We start from the raw sequence: 20,043 nt of genomic DNA on the forward strand, positions 1-20,043 counted from the left end.
ATGGAGAAGAGATGTTTCTTTTATTACTCTGGGACATTTCCTGAACAGAACAAATGCTGATACTTCAAAAATTTGAGGGTATAAATACAACATACAATTTGCACATGCAGTAGTGAGAATTAGAGCTGTGCAAAGCTTTGGTCCCTGATTCAATTTGGCAGAGATTCAGACCAATTTGGTGGCTGAATCTCCAAATCCAAATTGAATCAGGAGACCCTTTAATCTCTCTGAATCAAATCGGAACCCTCCAAATCAATTCGGAAAGATTCAGAGATTTATAAACACAGCTTTAAAAGGTTATTCTACATACCTCGAGGTACCAAGAATGGCTCATGAATGCTGTGATGCTGGGCACATGAAGCATCCCACAGGAGCACAGGGCACTCCCCAGCATGCTCGGCAGCAGACCTGGAAGTGGACCAAAAGCACTTAGGGTCCACTTCTGGGTCTGCTGGGGAGTGCATAGGGGGCCCCCCCTGGTGCCCCTGCAGCTTGGCAACTGGTGCCCCCTGGGTATGGAGGGGCACCTGGGGTCCCCCCCATGGCCAAACGCTGAGCTGGGGAGGGTGCAGGGAGGCCCCCCAGCGAGCCCAGAAGTGGACCAGAAGTACTTCCAGTCCACTTCCTGGTTCATCACTGAGCACGCATGAGGGGGAGGGCTTCAACTCTCCTGTGGGACATGCCATCTGCCCCACCATCACAGCATTCATGAGCCATGCCTGGTACCTCAAAGTATGTAGAAAAACCTTTTAAAGCTGTATCTATGGCCGGATCCCTGATTCTCCAGATCAGCATCGAATCTTCAGATTCAGATTCAGCCGAATCAAACCGGAGAGAGTGATCTGAATCAATTAATCGAATCACTGTCCCTGATTTGAGCCAGATCCAAATCCAAATCAAATACAGCCCATTTTGCACACCTCTAGTGAGAATCTCTCCCTCTCTCTCCTTTCTGTTGAGAGGAGGGAGAAGAAAGGGATGAAAAGGACATGTTCTAGGGCTTGAAGTGGTTGCTGTTAATGAGCTGTGAATTATGCCAAGCTGTTAGCTATAGATTTTGCCTGTGAAGGTTCTTTGAGAGGGGGAGGGAAATGGAAATAAGTAGGGGAAGGAAATCAAATGACAATGACTTGTATCTATGGGAGCCTCCCCGAGAGCAGATCTATTTTGTGCTGAAGTCAGAACATCTGTTTTGGTATTAAACCAGTCCCAGTTATGACTTGCAAACACTGCCTTTGCAATAAAAAAATCCCTGTTTCCTTGAAGGCATTGTTTACATGCTGCTAAGTCTAGTGGCTCTTAGTATTTTAACCCTGAGAAAAGACTATATTAGAAACAGAAGGGATTTACCACTCCAGCTTTATTCAGCAGTCTTCTTCTGCACCTGATTTACCACTCTCATGCTGAACAAACAAACCTCCAGTATTTAAATCTGAGCATATATATAAAGTGGAGAGAGGACTGGAGTCTATCAACTAGAACTAATCAAAACAGAAAAGGAGGCTTACTAATTGTTCTCTCTTTTTCCCCTCCCACTAATTTCAAAATTGAACTTGATGGGCACTTTGTAAAAGTGCACTTCTGCTTCTATGTACACCATTATACATATTGTTTTCTTATTGCCCTTTAAGTCCTTTTTTTCTCACGTCCCCATTCTTTTTTCTTCTGACACTTTAGAGCCCCAAGCCTCATGCAACCTGCAGCTTTCCAGATTTCCTGCATGAGTTCCAATTCTTTCTCCATGACTCATACCTGTTTCTTCGTGCTCTCCTTGCATTATCTTCCTAGCCTCATTCATTTTTTTTTTTACCCCTTTGCTATGTTGCTATGCACCCCTGTTCTGTATCACATACAGCTGCTGCATACTGCCATGGGAAAGCTGAGGAGAGATTATGACAGAGAGGGAGCCTAGAATCTCTCCATTGAGATATCAGCTGAAGCACTCTGCCTCCTTATTTTGAGAATTTGTGTACATACTAATACCTTAGTAAAAAGCCCAAACACATGCAAAAAGCTTGTAGCCTTGGTAAGTCATCATCACTTTCTGCCAAACCTCATAAAATCCTGAGTCTGACTTTCCCCAACTGCCACCTCATGAGCTCTGAAAAAGTAGGAGCAGCAGCTTTACTCCATTTGTGAATCATTGGCTGACAGGGCTCCTAAACTCAGTGGTGCACCATGCTCAGCATGTAACCCCCAGGCCTGGTAGATCACAGAAACCATGATCAACAAGACTCAGGAGTACAGGAAACCCCTGGACCTCAGGAACTGCAGTTGCTATGATCCCCAACACTTGGAGGTGCATGAAGATGCGATCCTCCAGGCTGGGAGTTTCAAACATGTCTGAACCTCAAGGATCACAGCTTCCACCAGTCCCCCAGCCCCAAGGATATGTAGGGTGCCCCCATGGCTAGGAGCCCCTCAACTGAGCCTGTGCAGTGGTAGTAAGGCATAATGGGATCTAATGCATGATCCCACAATTGCACCTCCTGCCATGCATGTGAGGTATGGCAGGAGGCACAATTGTGTGGATCATACTTTATATCTCATTACACCTTTACTTGTATTTATAGAGGGTGGTTGTTTCTCCTAGGTCACCCAGGGACTCATGTAAAAATCATTCTTAGTCTAACATATAGTGTAAATATAAAATCATTGGAAACCATAATTTTAAGTCTTACACTCTGAACAGACTAGGTTCAGAAAGATAACCAACATATAAAACTTAAGTAAACAGTTCTCATAAACATTAATAATCATACTGCCAGACAGCCTACTGGCATAACCCAGACAGCTGTATACAAGGGGAAAAAATGGCAATAAATATTTTCAAAAAGATACTGGTCCACAGACCTTTCTGTGACACATCAGTGACAAGAAGCTTAATAGAAAAAACAGTAAAACTATAATATATGGAGGCACTATTTTTAGAAGGTCTAAATAGCAGGAAAGAAAACGTAATAAGTCTTCAGATATTGGACAGCCATAAATATAATACTTGTAATATCCATGTAAAGTAGATGGTATCATTTTCCACAGATGGGGAACGTGAGGTAAGGAGAGATATGGATTTATTCAGTATAATACCACAAGTCTATGGCAGGGCAGGGAATAAAACCTTCACTTCCAGGCCTGTGCTATATCCACTAGATTAGGTATTTTTAATACACACAATTTCATTTTAACCACATCCATTATTGTCTGCATGTCAGAAAAAGAGAAGGGAAGAAGAAAGAATGTAATTGACTGGTGTGTGATCTAAAGTTTAATGCTTGAAGTTTGAACTGACTTCATGGTTATGCATGCCTTGGCAGTAAAACTCTTTATAGCACATCATCACACACTTTGCCGTCTTATATTGTAAGGATTTTTGTCAGGGAAAAGGGAGTCTGATAAGTTTCCTTTTTTCTAGTTAAGTAAAATGTTATAGAAGCAATACTATTATAACTATTGGTAGACTTTGGCAACATTCCTAAGTCCAGAATGAAGTAAAAATAGGTGTAAATACAATGGTTTGAAAACTCTCAAAGTTTATAAATATTATCATGCTTATGTATATATGGTTTTTTTCCTGCGGTTTTCTCTTCTGAGGACCCAAAGTGCACATTGGGTGCTTGTAGATGTGTGGGGATGCTGTTCTGATGTGCTGTAATTATGATGTGTTGGAGCAGACTTGATTAATCGAGTTTGCTGAAGTGTGCCAATTAGCACACTCCAGCAGCCTCCGTGTCTCATATATTCAGCTTCCCTGCTTTTCAAAATTTCAAAATGGCAGCAGTGTCACTTAAACTAAAGCTCATCAAAAGAGCTTTAGTTAAGGTACCCCACCACCATTTTGAAGTATGGGATTTTGAATCGATGAGACTCTGCAGGTGCTTTAATTAGAACAGCTCTCGGAGCTGCTTTAATTACAGCACTCTTCCCCCTACCCCCAGAGTACATGTCCATTGAGAAATGCAGATGCTCGACACCTTTTGAAAATCGTGCTGCTCCATAACAGTACCAAAATGCAGCATAACATAAAACGGCAATAATTCACAATAAGTTAGGAAGTCATGTTTTCATTATCTAGATTAGCAGAAAAATGTCAATACTTATTAGAAATAATTTGGTTTCAGTATTCTTACTAAATGTTATTTTATTAAAAATAGTTGCATGGTGTCATAAGTGTACATGATATTTTACAAAGGTAGTCACCTATCTCACGTGACCTGTATGCACGCAGACCACCAGGACCCTGAAAAATCTCACCGGATTTTAGTGGGCTACCTGAGAGCAATGAGTTCTCCATATGCAGACTCGGAGTCAATAAAAATGTATTTCAGCCCCCCAAAGTCAAAACAGAACTAACACAAAGGCTGAGAAATAAATGATTTGGAGCTTGTGCTGGAGCAAAGGGGAGAAGAGATGAGGTTGAGAAGTCATTGTTAAAGAAGAGTTTGTAGTGAGAAAGAGAGTGAAAGAGAGAGAGAAGAAGGTGCTCGTAGAATGAAGACACCTGCAAGAGGCAACAACACTACAGATGCTATGAAGCAGGTTGATTTTTAGAGTAAAGAAAAATTAGAATAGAAAAACAGGCTAGGAATATGTAATACATGGTACACAAAGCATTTACATGCTAAGTATGATTCTTTAATTTCAAAATGTAACATTTATATTAATGTGCTGGTAGTAGTCATATAGCTCTCAATTTATTTACCTCAGCCATTTATTTTCTTTAGTAATTAAAATGTTTTATAATCATCCAGGAACACAATTAATCCCACTGATGTAAACCACAGAGAAGATTCTACATGTTCCTCATTATTTCCGGGTGGCTGTAGGAGGATATTTCCCTCTTGTTTTTGGATTGCTCTCTTCCTAATTTGGGGTACCCTGTGTTGTCATTAGGTGCTCTGAAACCACAGTTTTGAAATTGAAATAACAAATGGTGCCTTTGAAATCTGCATCCCTTTCTGAGGCTGCCTCTACAGCATGGAATGAGTTGCTGTGTCTGTATTATCAACATTATTTCCCTCAATTGGCATAAAATTGGGTTAAATTTAGTGTGTGTGGTGGTTTGTGATTTTTGAAAGAAGCTTTGGGTAGGAGCTAGAACAAACCAAACTTGTTGCATTCTGCTTGTGTATATGATGTCTATATAACAGTCAACTTTTTAAGGATGACTAACTTCATGGTTCAGGGATGTATTTGGCAGCCATGTTGTTATGAGACAAAAAGAAATATAAAACTCTAGAACTCTTGGTTCAGAGATGATACCTGCTATTAGACCAACTAAGAAATTACCAAAAAAACAAAAAATGTTCTGCAAGCTTTCAGGCTCACATGCCCTTCATCAGACTCAGGGGAAATTAAAGATGGTAAAAAGTCCCCATAGGTAGGAAATAAACTTCATTTTTGCACAGAGGAAGCTGAAGATGGAAGTCTGTCCCTCTGGGTCCATGAGAGTGTCTTTGTGAGTTGCTCTTTGTTGGGCAGATCAGGCAGGATTCCATCCGTGGAGTGCTCCACCCAAGATCTAGTTCCATCCAAGCTTTAAAATCAAATTCCCTGGGAAGGGGCAAGCAGTATTTCTATTCTGTTTAAGTTTATGGAGTCAATTGACTTCATGACTCATATTATCTTGAGTCCTACACATCTCTCTCCTGTGTTAACAACCTTCTCTCCATTGTAACACTCTTGATGTTCCACTATTCAAACTATCCTTTCTTCTACAATTTTGCTGTCTGTTATCCATTCCTAGTAATGTTTCTCTTTTATTTCACAGTACTGAAAACTCTTTTTAGATCCAGCCTTAACTCAGCTGTGGAAATATTAACTGAGGTTTAGAAATGACAGTGAAGCATTGGAGGCACTGTCAAGAGGCTCAAGAAGGCTAGATTTTGTTTTTATGAATCTGAAGAGATGTATATTTAACCAAAAATGACTATAGGACTAATGGCAATATATATTTTGACTATTTTTTGCCTTGTTTGTTATCCTCTTCTTCTCACCTACCTCCCTACAGGCCAGAATAGAGAGAAGAGTGTATTACTTCCCATTAGACCTGTGCAAAGCAGCTAGTATTTGCTTTGGATTCGGATTCGGCCGATTCAGTGGAAAGTAATTCAATTCAGTGATTCGAATCACTGTGCCGAATCTCTGAATCATACAGGTCCAACACCTGCCTGCTCTCCCAGCCCCAGCAATGGCTGCCCCGCTCGCCCCAGCTCCTGGCACTTTGAAAAAAAAAAGCCCCAACTCACTGGGTGCTGCCAGGTGGGGGGGGGTGATCCCTACTGCCCCCACTTCCCCATGCTGCATGGGGGGCTCTGCACGAGTCCCACAATCCCCCGCCACCTGCTGTCCCAGCCCCACCATGGCTGCCTCACCTGCTGATCCTCACTACCCCTTGATGACCCATGCTGCATGGGGGCTCTTCCATGAGCCCCCCAAAGCCCTGAGGCTGCTGCTGGAGCCAGTAAGGTTTTTTTGGTTTTTCTGGGGCTGGGACAATGGGAGGGGGGGTTGGGGGGCTCATGGCACAGCCCCCCATGCAGCATGGGGCAGTGGGGGGCAGTGGGGATCGCCCCCTTGCCTGGCAGCACCTATTGAGTAGAGGCTTTTTTTTTAAAGCACTGGGAGCTGGGGCAGGCGGGGCAGTCATGGCAGGGGCTAAGGGAATGGGCGGGGGTTGGGAGGACTGGAGGAGCAGGTAGGGAATGGGGTCTTGTAGGGGTCCCCCTATGGTTCCATCCCCTCACCTCCAGCCCCACCCCTCCCCTGCCCCTTACTTACTAGCTCTGAGTTCAGCTCCAGCTCCCTGCTGCAGTGGGAGGGGACTGCCCAAATCATCAAAGCTCTCCAAATCTTTTCCAAATTAATTCAGTCCTTTTTATTGGTCTCCTGATTCAATTCGGATTTGGAGATTTGGCCACTGAATTGGGCCAGATCTCAAGTTAAAATTAGCATGCAAAACTTCGCACAGCCCTACTTCCCTATAGTCCCCACAGTTTCCCAGAGTTCTGAAGTGTTAGTATATCATGGCCTCCACCTTTATTTCCAAGCTACACATAAATTTGTATCCTACTATATCTGTAATTAACAATGTATATAAAGTACAGTGATGAAGATATAAATGTGCTTATATCATGACCACTATTTTGTTAACAGAACAGGATATACAGTCTAAAAGCTGGATGATATCTATATTTTTCAAGTGCTGCTAGTCACAGATGGTATGTGGTTTTATAAATTGCCACCTTATTAGCTTTAAACAGCTTAGTTTGCCTGTGCTGATATATTGTTTTTAAATTCCTGGGAAATATTGCTACTTGGATCTTCCCTTTGGAGACAAACTATGGGTCAGCCAAAGCTCAACACTCCTCTTTTAAGAACTCTGCTGGCTTAAGGCAAGTTGAGATGCCAACACTGAAATCCACAGCCTCCAAGAGTTGGGGTTTTTTGGTTTGCTTGTTCAGTTGGTTGGGTTTTTGGTTGGGTTTTTTTAAAGGATCAAATGATTGAACATGAAACAGGCATTTGAAAAATTCCTTACAATAGAAATACAATTACTGACAGCTTTCATTTCCTGTTAAGTATTTTAATGCTATGTTTCCCGAGAAGCAAACTGTGTTATTTGTTTTTCATCAGAGAAACCCCATTCAAAAGAATGTGGATTATAGTGATATTTAATCGTCTGTATATTAATCCAGAACTGGCCTGGACTATGTTGTGGAGATACATTCAAGTTGACATATTCCACACAGAAAAACTAGCTCTGAAATTACTATTTAATTGCATGGTATATGTATCTTCTTGTGACAAAATATAAAGAGTAGAAAATAAACCTATTTATCTTGGCAGACAGCAGTCTTGAATGATGGGTTTAATGAGAACTAAACAGGTGGAATTAAACTTGAGAGTACACCAGACATAACATTAATAACACAGGAATATCAGCCCCTTCCTTTTTTCATTCCCTTGGGAGTCATAAGCTATTTTGCTTATAGCATTATTACATGCACACAAGATCACTGTTTTGAGACACTTGTCTGAAAGGTTTTTAGAAGCTTCAATTTAATGATGCCCTCAAGAGAAGCATGTTGTTAAAAAACAAAAAAAGTACCATCCAAAAAACTCTTGGTAATTCACACAGCATTTCCATCATGTCATGTCAAGCCACCCTGAGCTGTCAATAGTGTCTGCCATATAAAAAATGGCATCACATCTTAGACATGATTCACTTTATACTTAAACATTCTCTTAAATGTACAATGTATTGTGAGCATTATTCTTAAAAGAAAAAAGTCTTCCTAAAAAAATGCAGTACTTCTTGAATGCCTTGTGGCCACATATAAGACTTAGATATATTCTAAATAGTTTTCTCATCTATACAATGCCACGGTAACAGGGAGCCAGGGACTCTTGTTACTTTAAGAAAGTGACTGAACTAGAAAAAGCCCCAGGCAGCTGAACAGGAATTAGCTGTGGGAGGAAAGGCAGCAAGGGAGTTGGGTGCAGTAAGCTGCCCATCAAGCTGAGAGGCCCATTTGTGGTTGGTAAGGAACACCTGACCAGGAGAGGTGGAGCTCAGGAGATATAAGCCTGGGTTCCTGAAGCAGAGGGGCAGATCAACCTGGAACTCTGCATAGAGGAGAGGTCCTGTCAACTCTGGCAGGCAAGGGGTGTAAGTAGTGGGGCCAGATCAGGCACCCCAAGGTGTCGGGGGGGGGGTTGGCAATGAGTGAGGAGGAGGCTTCTGCAGTGGCCTGGTGACCCAGGGGGAGATTTGAGTGGTTTTGTTCAAGCATTTGGCTTACCTTATCTGGCACAGTTTCACCAGAGGACCACCGGTAGTGGCTGGAAAGAAAGCCACACAGGGGTGCCAGAGAGGTGCCCTAGGTTCTGAGCCTTATCTGGGCAGGCTAAAACTGAGAGGAGCAGATCCTGCACCCCAATGATGAGATAAGGGAAGGCTCAAGCCAAGCGGGCCAACCACTGAACCTGAGAGATGGACCAGGGACTGAGAGGCCAAGGGCCAAACCCAGGAGACAGGCTAAGGGCCAAGAGCCACACCTGGGAGATGAGCCCAAAGTCCAAGGATTGAAATAGAGCAAGATGGGACAAGGGCCAGACCAGACTGAAACTCAGAAGCTAGGCCAGAGGAAATGGGTGTAGGCTAGCAGTCTATAGTGATTGTAACCAGCAGGCTAATACCTAGGGGGCTGAGGCCTCTACTAACTCATGTGTAAATCTGTGGCAGGGGTGAGCAATTATTTCAGCTAGAGGGCTGCTTAATGAGTTTTGGTGAGCTGTCAAAGGCCACAAGGGTAGCCTTGTCCCTTGAGAAGTGCCTCCCCCCGTCACTATCTTGGGGCCAAACATCCCATGCCTAATCCCTAACCTTTGCCACCAGAAGTCTCTCCCTTTGCCCTGGAAGTACTCCTTTTGGGATGGGAGGGTTGCCATCTTGAAACTGGAAAAAACCCAAATCGTATATTTAAAAAAATCAAACAGCTACTATAATTTATTTAAATTTTATTTTTAAAAATTGTCCTGGCATATGTGTGTTTGCATAGTGTATCTAGAGGTGATTGCATAATCAAAATACAGTCTTACTCTTGTATATTGTGAATGGTGGGGTAATGTGGGGGGTGGTTGGGGAGTGGGTGTGGTGGTGTGGGTGGGATATGTGGGGGTAGATGTGGAGGGCTGTGGGTGTTCGGCATGTGGTTGGGTTGGGGGGTGTGGGTATGGTAGAGTTTGGGGGAGGAAGTGTGTGTAGGGGCTGTGGGGGTGTTTGGGGGTATGGTTCGGGATGGGGTGTGTGAGAGGAGTTGGTGTGTATGTGGATATGGTGAGGGGTATGGGTGTGTGTTGCAGAATATAGTGGGAGATGAGGAGGCAGCCCCACCCTTCCCATACTTGCTGTGGTGTGCAATACCAGGCTGCAAGGCAGAGACCCATATGACACGGCATGGGGCCAGCCTGGCCCATTCCAGCTGCATGGCCTGGGACCAGCATGTCATGGCATGGAGCCAGCCTGGCCCAGTCTATCACAGCCGTTGCATGCAGTTCCTGGCTGTGAGGCTGGAACCCACACAGCATGGCATGGAGCCAGCCCAGCCTGGAAGAACATGTGGGTCCTGGCTGTATGGCCAGGACCCACACAGTGCAGCACAGAGCCAGCCCAGCCTGGGCCATTCCAGCTGTAGTGTTCGGTTCTTGGCTGCAAGGCTGGAGCCCACATGATGTAACACAGGGAGAGCCCACCCCACCCCCACAGAATGCAATTCCAACTGCAAGGCAGGGACCCCTCATGGCACAGCATGGAGCCAGCCCCAGCAGTCCCGTCATGGCTGCAGCACACAGAGTACAAGGCTGAGACCTACGCAGTATGAGACAGAGGCAGCCTGGCCCAGTGGCACACTAGAGTGCCAGGAGCCATGGGAAGTCCCGCACCATCAAGCTGAGCCTGCTCTGTGCCTCCATGTGGTGCTCCTGGAATGCTGGCCAGGAACAGCACATGGAGGCACAGAGCCAGAAGCCTGCAAGCCTCATGGAGTAGGGCCATTGTTGGTGGTCCAGTCCCTTCTCCCCCACCCCATCCTTACGTGAATTTCCCCTCATGATGGAGTGAATAAGCAGCGCAGTCTCACACATTATGAAGTCTTTGGTCACTCTGATGTGATCCACATTGCCAACTGATTGCCATTTTACAGTCTTTTTTGTAACATTTGTACCTGCTTACCAACTTGACTGGCAGCCAGTAAATATCACAAAAATCACCAAAACTGAATTGTTTAAAGGCTACATTTGAGCTGTTGACCCATGAATTAATGTGTCTGCATCTCATCACTGTACTTCTCATCAATCCACTTCTTCATCATTATCTACCTGTATAATAATCAAGAAGTTATTTTTTATTACTTTCCTAGCAGTAATTATAATGTATCAGCTCTCATATACTACATAGTACACAGCCTGTTGCTGCTAGGCTTTTTGAAGTGTTTTTTGGCCAAATAATGACACAACAGCTAGTAATTATTATATGCAGAAGTGTTTCTTTACCAAAAGGTTTTTTTTAAGTGTTATGAAAAATCAACAAGAAGTACACTATCAATCTTTTAGCACTTGAGCAGACAGAAATCTCTTATACAGAAAGCTATTATATTCTTTTGGAACATACTTTTATGTCAAGTTTTCAGAGTGTGGCAGGACACTGTTTGTGCCTGTCACTTTAAGGGCCAGAAGACAGCAGCTGGCAGGTGCCTGATTAGGGCAGCCATTTTAGATTCAGGGCTGCCCAAATAAACAGGGCATTTTGCTGCTAGGGGTCAGGCAACAACATTGCCTGGCTGCAGGGCTGCTGGCATCATCTGGAGGTAAGGGATGAGCTGTAGGGGATGGTCAGGAGGCTCCTGGTCCTGGGCATGACCTAAAACTGCACCCTGCTGGGACTGGGTGGCCTGGTGGGGCTCTCAGTGGTGCGAGAGCCCCCAGGAAATGCCAGGCCAGTTACCACCCTGGTGAAAGGCGGGTCGGGGCACCTTAACCCTTAGCTCCCACAACCAGGTGGGTTACCCCTTTTTTTAGGGTCTGGAAGGTGGACCTCAGAGGAAGAGTGTGAGACCATGGACTTGTGTGCTAAAATGCCTTGGTTTGATTTGGAAAGAATAGAAGTTGCTGGAGTTGGTAATGAATAAAAACCTTTTCATTTTCTGTTCAGAAGCTGTTTGAATCAGGTACATCTCTTTGCATGTCCTAGAGCTACCATTTAATTTTTATCTGGGGCTTGTATCGCATGAAGAGAGTTGGGTGGTATTCTTGCAATTATTTGGACAGGTTTTATAATTTTATTAACCCAGTTGCTTCTGTTTGTTGATATACTTGTGAGTAATGTCAGTAGGTACATGGGGTGAAAAAGCAGGAATTGAAAAACATCTCAACCCCATTGCAATATTTCCACAAGGATGAACTGCATTAGTGGAAGAGTCAATACAAGCTTACCTCAACAAAAGCAGTGTATCTGCTGTATGCAGAAAGTACACAGTGATATCACTCTGGCATATTTCATGCGCACTTAACCAAGAATACTAAATTTTGAATCAGAAGTATGGCATAAAGAAGGTGATCTATGGACAGATATTTGGCTTTAGTGTTCTTAGTGCACCTCTGTTATGAACTCCAGGGCTAGGGACAGAAATTGCACTTAAACCAATATAATTGATTGGAAATTGGTTCAAATCTGTAATAAAACAGAAGTTCCATGCACATAAACCACTTTCAAAATGGCAGAAGCTGGTTTAAGATAAACCTGGATGGATGTAGTATTGGACTTAACTGATTAGGTTAAATCAGTTTATTGAATTTCTGCCACAGATCCCCTCCCAGATTCAAGTTAACTCATAGTCCCCCAGCCTCCCAGGATGCTCTACACCTCCCCTGCAAAACCCTCACAGGATGGGCAGGCTTGCCTTGGCCCAAGCTGTCTTCTCCAGTGAAATAGGGAGGTGTGCTCTAGTGCCCTGGCTTCTGGCCTGGGCCACTGCAAGACTGTGGCTGCATTTCCAGAATCAAAAATGAATGCCTATTCACTTGCTTACTGGTTTGATCTATGCAGCATAGGCTAATCTGTGAAGGTTGAATCAAGTCAGCCTCAGTGATTTTTACATTTACATTTAGCTCAGGGGACAAATTCTCTTAGTGCAAGTAGCCACAGTCCCATTGAAAGTCACTGAAGCTATTTATCTCATCGGATCACTTGGTCCCAAATCCATAGTGTAAGAATAAAAAATTAACAAATGTGATTGCATTTAAAGATGTTCATTGCCTCCATAACAATTTCTTTATTATAAAACAGTTTTATAAAATTTGAATTTGGAAAACCCAGATCCTATTTCTGACCAAACTTTAATTTCAGTGAAAAACACTCAAGCTAAGATTCTAGACACTGAGTAATAAAAAACACACATATATTTTCATACTAGAATCTTTGTCTTTAAACAGGACCTTCTATAGACTTAAATCTTAATAGAAGGAGACCAGGGAAATTGAGCTGGAAGGAGAATGCTATGTGTTACTGAAAGAATAAATATCAGAAATGAAGAAGATGGGATCATGAGGGAAAATACAGAGGAAATATCTCCATGAATAGGTCACTTCCTTATATGTATGGTATATCACCATACCCTCATTGTAAATAAATAGAACTGGAAAACATTTACATTAATGTCTTGCCCTGCTCTACTTTATGTATGTTCTTCTTCTATGTCTAATTCGGGAGTTGTCAAATCATCACAAATTCATCATAAAAATGGGCCACTTCTCTAAGTAGTAAGCCTTTTTAAGAGGGAGCTTTCTTGTACAGTTTTTTGTTACAGTTGTATGACTAAAAAAAATACAGCTTCGGGTATTATTTGAAACAATGGTTTCTCCTCCTAATGTAAGAATGTTGGACTGGAAGGGGCATTCCAGACCACTGAGCCCAGTGCCCTCTATTCATTGGCACTTACTTGTCTAAAGGGTCCAAAAGGTCATCCACTTTAACCCCTCTCACACACCATACAAAGAATGCTATGGAAAAGGGGGGGGGGGAGGGGGAAATACACTAGACTGTGCTATAGGTGCAGAACAGAGAAGACCATGGCCAATGCTACAGCAGGGAATTCGTTGAGTTAATATGTGTCTATATGATCCTAGAAAAATGACCATGCTATGGAGGAAAGGAAATAACCTCATAGTCCGCTGAAGTTTGACTTGGTGGCTGGAGGGCGGGGGTGGGTGAGAAATCCTCTCTGACTCCAACTCTGACATTCTCTATGACCCTGAACACATAAGTAAAGCCCTCTTATGCAGGTATCTGAGTATCAAGAAGAGTGTCAATGTACTGCAACCAAGGCATCCTCTCCATCCCCCAGTTGTGTCCAGTGTTTAATACCTAGGAGGAAGGTTGTTTGTCTGTGTGTATTGGAGACAACATAAAATATGCTGGGACACGTAAAATATTTGGGAGTCTGGGACACCTCTTTCTCAATCCTAAAGGTGATTGGCTGAATCTAACCTCCTCATAGAGGTTAACCCTATTATGGGACTAATAAATGCTTGAATCCACATCTTAAGTGCATTGACTATTGCTTAAATAAATATAATTGTAGCTACTTCTGCAACAAAAGTTCAGGTTTCAAAGCTGGCCATTTGTTAACTTGTATTTTGTGTAATATCTAGATTCATGCCAGGATAATACCAGACCAAAAGAGAAAAAGAATCAGGGAATTATTATTTTTAATCTCCTATTTGAAATATCAGTACAACCCTTTACAAATGAGCGTAGTGTGGAAAACCTCTAATGATATGTGATTCTGCTATGAAAATAAATATCTGTACATTCAAATAACTTTTTCTTAAAAATGGGAGTAATACTGAAGGTACCTGAGCATCCTTAACCCCTCACTGGATCAGGTCGTACAGACATATCTGGCATTATAATGGTTTCACTCCATAGAAAAATATAATTTATCCCAAAGGATCCTATGAAAAATTGTCTAACTGTAGTTTACCCTGAAAAGTGTCTGTTAAAAGTGTACCTTTGTTGTTAATCTAATTCCTATATGTATTCAGAGCTATAGCTTCTGGCTTTAATGACAATAACAGGTTTTGGCTGCTTTCTCGCACAATTTCTCAAACAGTTTATCACTGTTTGCTAAGGGCATGTCTGTGCCACCTCTGAGCCACAGTAGAGTGCTGCAGTGAAGCACTATGCTCTTGCTCTGAGTACACTAAACAAAAAAATGAGTGCTGGTCATACACCAGTGAATGCAGCCTAAGAGAGAGAGCTTATTGGCACATGCCCAACACCAAACTAAAGTAGCTGCATTAAGACCATTTATTAATTTAGCACAAGCAGAGTAGGTATGCTGTGGTGTTTCCTATCACTGTCTGAAGACGATGTCAATGTGGGCTAAGTTGCAGTCAGTTTTGCCTGTGCACGATCCTTTAGGAAAGTAAAGCTCTGCAGCATCTGTATTACCTGCATTGGGAACCTGATGCTTGACTGTCCCAAATCAGGATTTTCAGACCTAGTGGTGGAAGAATAACTTTTCACTAGCAAAGTGAGCATATTTGTTGCACAAATTAGTCCCATGATACCATTTCTACAATCACTCTTCAGAATGGAACTGCAACCAAGTGTACTTTGAATCAATAGGACACGTTCTACAAAGATGCACCCAGTTTCTGTTTCTGAAAGTTCCCTAAAGATAATCAGTCCCAAAAACAATGGAAAATAATTATTTTAACAGGTATCACAATGTTTGCTGTTAAAATGTTGATATTTATTAGCTCAAAGTGATTGATGTGTCTGTGGTATTCACAGAAAATCACCTTCCCTAATGGTAAAGAAACACCATAGTAATATTAAAAACTGGGACTTCCAAACCTGAGAAAATTTCAAACAATGATAAATCAGAATGTCAACATTTTTCATGAAATAATCTGAAAAAACTTTGGTTTCAGTCTAAATAAAATTTCCTTCTGACATTTGTTTCAATGTTATCTGCAGTAAAAAGCTACAAACAACATGAGGCTGTTACTAGGCTGTGATTCACTCTAATGAGGTCTGTGCTCATTATGAGCAGGTGGTGTTGGACCCCATATGCAGACAAGAAACGTCCTTGCTGAAAGAATGAGATAGATTATTTAAATCAGTATTTGTGGTCTTATTCATTTTTTGAAGAAATAAGAGGAAAATGGATCTCTCCAGTAGTGGAAAATTTTAGATAATGGGCTAATGAAGGAGGAAAAAATAATTTGACTTCTCTTTATAATGACTCCTAGATGTGTTTTCTTTACTTGCACAAATAGGGGTCAAAATCAAATAGAACGCCTTACTTTTAATTTTTTTACTCTGTGATTTGATATTGCTTCATTTTCTGTATCATCATGCAAAACAAAGGAAGTGATATTCCCACTGTACTCCACACTGGTGAGACCACAGCTGGAGTATTGCATCCAGTTCTGGGTGCCACACTTGAACAAGGATGTGGAAAAACTTGAGAGGGTCCAGAGAAGAGCCACCTGTATGACCAGGGACTTGCAAGACAAGCCATACGAGGAGAGGCTGAGGGACATGGGCCTCTTCAGCCTACAGAAGAGAAGGCTGAGAGGGGACTTGGAAGCGGCTCACCACTACATCAGGGGAGTATATCAAGAACTCAGTGAACTTATGTTCACCAAGGCACCCCTGGGGAAGACGAGGAGCAATGGATACAAACTCCTGGTAGCCCATTTGAGGCTCAATTCCAGGAAAAAACTCCTTCACAATCAAGGTGTCCAGACTGTGGAATAAATTCCCCCCAGTGGTGGTGCAGTCACCTGCCCTGGAAATCTTCAGAAGGAGACTGGACAGTCATCTCACTGGGGTCACTTGACCCCAGTTTTTTTCCTGCCTGATGATCTACAAGTTCCCTTCCAGTCTGTAACAATCTATGAATCATGAGTACAAATGCATCTTTTACATTAATTTTGTTTAAATTGACAGAATGGGTGAGCTTATTTTATGCTTTTTTCCAATAACTGTAAATTGCAGTATCTTATTTTTGTTACTATATAATTTTATTGTCAATTTGATTGCATTGTTTTAGTGAAAGCTGTAATTCAATGACTACTACTACTACTACTGTTTAAACATTCCATTTAGGTTTTGACCTTTTAATTATTTTTTTTAACTCAAAAGCTTGCAGTTCAAAGTTGTTACAAACTTTTAGAAAAATTCCAAAATGGGAATGTTGGACAAATTCATTTTGACAAATTAAATTCTTCCTCCCTTCCACCTCTCCATCTCCTCTCCCCCTCCCCCCCCCAGCCCTAAAGTAACAAGAAAATTCTCAAGACCAAGTCTTTCCTTTGAATAGGTAGTACTGGTGGTGGTATTCCCACCACCCCCAACCCATTCCTTTGTATTTCTATTTCGGTTCATGTTTTACTGAAATGTTTGATCACCTCTAAGGTTAAGGATGAGATGGTAGTAACTTAAAGACCTAAAAGACCATATTTTTGTGTGAAACATTTTATATACTGGTGATATAAAAATACTTAGAGCTGGAAAAGATTAGGGGTTCCACTTTTTCCCCCAGTCTCTTTTGAAGCACTTAACAAATTGCATGTTTTGCTACTTCTGTGGGTCTTTCACACAGCAACAGAAAAAAGAGGAGTATTTTCCAATCATGTTTTCTTATTGATGAAACACTGGAAATAACTATTTAAAATGTAGAAGCTGGCTAGATCTCACACTGAAGGTCATCTAGGTGAAAAATGTCAATGGATATAGTAGTGCCCAGTGAACTGCATACTTTGCAATTTTGTTTTCCTATTACAAAAAGTAAAATTGATGAAGGAGCATGGGAAAATAACAGATTGCTGGAAGCATCAGGAGTATTTCACAAAGTGGAAACTCCTGTCAGGAAGCTGATTGAAATCAAAGTATATAGAACTGCACTGGAAAATGGAATAGAGAGGCTGTGACTGTTGGAGGAGGGTAGAGATGAGAATAGAATGATTGATTTAGGGTAAAAAAAAACTAAAGAAGAAAGGCAGATGGTTAAGAACAGATAGAAGAACAGAAAAGTATAAAATAGGGGTGTACAAAGTGGGCTGTATTCAATTAGGATTCGGATTCGGCCCAATTTGGTGGACAGTGATTTGATTCGCTGATTCAGATCACTGTCCCAATTGAATATGGGTGAATCTGAAGATTCAATTCTAATTCAGAGAATCAGTGATTTGGCCATAGATGCAGCTTTATGTTTTTTCTACATACCTTGAGGTACCAGGCATGGCTCGTGAACACTGAGATGGTGGGGCAGATGGAGCATCCCTGGGGGGTGGGGGGGGGGCACATGCTTGGCAGCAGACCCAGAAATAGACTGGAAATACTTCCAGTCCACTTCTGGATCTGCCACCAAGTGTGAGGCACCCCAGGCTTGGCAATCAGCCATGGGGGGACCCCAGGTGCCCCCCCCCCAAACCCAGGAGGCACCAATCACCAAGCTGGGAGGCCATGGGGAGGGTGCCCCTTGTGTTCTGCAGTGGACCCAGAAGTGGACCAGAAGTGCTTCTGGTCTACTTCTGGGTCCACCACCAAGTACGTTGGGGACCCCCCCCCCCACATTCCCACCCCACCATCTCAGCATTCACAAGTCGCCTGGTACCTTGAGTTATGTAGGAAAAACATATAAAGCTGTGTCTATGGCTGAATCATCCAATCTTTCTGAATCAAATCGGAGGCTTCCAATTTGATTCAGAGAGATTAATTGCTCTCCTGATTTGATTCAGATTTGGAGATTCAGCTGCCAAATCAGGCCGAATCTCCTTCTAATTGAATTGGCAACTGAAGCTTCACACAGCCCTAGTATAAAACTGTGGGTAAATTTCAGGGCTTATGGTCTCAGTTACTTTTATTTATTTTTTTTAAAGAGAGTATGTATAAAGGAGAGAAATTGAAAGCTCTAAGGAACATGTAGGCTATTATTTGCCACTCAGACTGCCTGTATCTCATGTGTGGTGAAATCTAAGGAAGAGCTTGGACCACTTGTGATTAAAATCTTTACTGGTTATCTGAAATAAGACTATGGAACCCCTCTAAAAATAGCTACTGGTGTTTCTATCAATGAACAGAAACTGCTGGTTGCTCTGGGTCAATTCAGTTAGGGCAGAAAGTGGTTCAAAATTTGTTATAGAAAGTGGTAGCAGAAAGATGGAAGCACTTGAAGGAGTTATCCACAAGGGCTTAACTATATGTTTCCTCAAAGATATCTCATTTTTTTTAAAAGCATTTGATATGTATAATAGCTGCTATTCATTTATAATCAGTTAGTGACAATAACAAAAAATGTCTTTTCTTGGTTGGACAGAATATTGCACATGTTTCTTTGAAATATCTAGCAATTACAGTCTGTGTTGATTTATTATGAGAATATTCTATTGTTTCTTGTCTGTGTTGGGCTTGTGGTTAGTGCCTCAAAATTGAAAATCTATAATATGCCATGAATGTCTGCTCTTCAGAAAGACTGACTCTCCAGAGTAAGTCCTGTGACCTCCACTTACTCCCAGTTAGTTTAAAGATGCGTGTCAAGGACCTTGCTTTGTAATCTCTAAAACTCTCTATAGATTTATAGCAGGCTGTGTCAGAAACAGTTTCTCCCTTTGCACCCCACTGAGAAAACAGCTCTTACTGGGGACATGGGAACCTATCAATCATCAGGTAAAATATTCCAAAGTGAGAGACAAAGCTTTTTTTGGTGTGAGGTTCTGGAGTGCAGAATGTCTGAGATGCAGAGATTAGAGGTTCCTCTATGCCAACTGCATTTTGATCCTTCTGCAAAAACCTGAATGTTATAATATATGCCAAAGAATGGATGTGAAGGAAAAGAGGTGGCTGTATTTCTCCAGCTATGTGTTTGAACCACAGGATACTGGAAGCACAAACCCCTTTGGCTCTAAGATATTGTATTTAGCACCCAAGTGATTGGCATTATATATCTGAAAGAGTGAGATTGTGAGATAGTTTAGAAGCACAGGTAGTTTAGCCAGTGTAGACACCCAAGGCTAAAACAAGCCAGAGAAAGATGAACAGCTTCACAGGAAAAGAGGCTATGAATCAGAAGGTGGTTTTGTGGGGGATGTGGGTAAGAAGCTTCTAAAAACAAGAAGAAATGTTAATCTAACCATGTGAAATGGAATAAGAAAATGTGGGGAGGGGCAGAGGAGAGGAGAAAAGTGGGGAGGAGTCTCTTCTATCCTTACCAGAAATATTGCCTCCTGGGTTTGCTAACTAACAGTTTACATTTCAACATCTCTTTAACATTCTGATTTGTAGGCTGCAAAATGCTGCCGAGAGACCCTCAGGCCAAGGACTAAGAAGCAGCTTCTCACAACAGCCGCATGTTTAGAAGGCTAAAAAAGAATTATATGGGCATTAGGGTTGTACAAATTTACTGTTCTGCAGCAGGAAGAAGGTTGTAGTTTCCTTTGCTGGTACTACATGTTGCTAAACATCAGGAAAGA

The 20,043-nt window shown here is 42.1% G+C and overlaps 1 protein-coding gene across 11 annotated transcripts in view; it reads left to right on the plus strand.

Moving 5' to 3' along the window:
• PTPRD (protein tyrosine phosphatase receptor type D) overlaps positions 1-20,043 on the plus strand; it is a 2,106,329-nt gene that overhangs the window by 819,832 nt on the left and 1,266,454 nt on the right. The window lies entirely within an intron of this gene.

The sequence above is a fragment of the Alligator mississippiensis genome, chromosome 3 (genome assembly GCF_030867095.1).
Source record: "Alligator mississippiensis isolate rAllMis1 chromosome 3, rAllMis1, whole genome shotgun sequence".
Taxonomy (NCBI): Eukaryota; Metazoa; Chordata; order Crocodylia; family Alligatoridae; genus Alligator; species Alligator mississippiensis.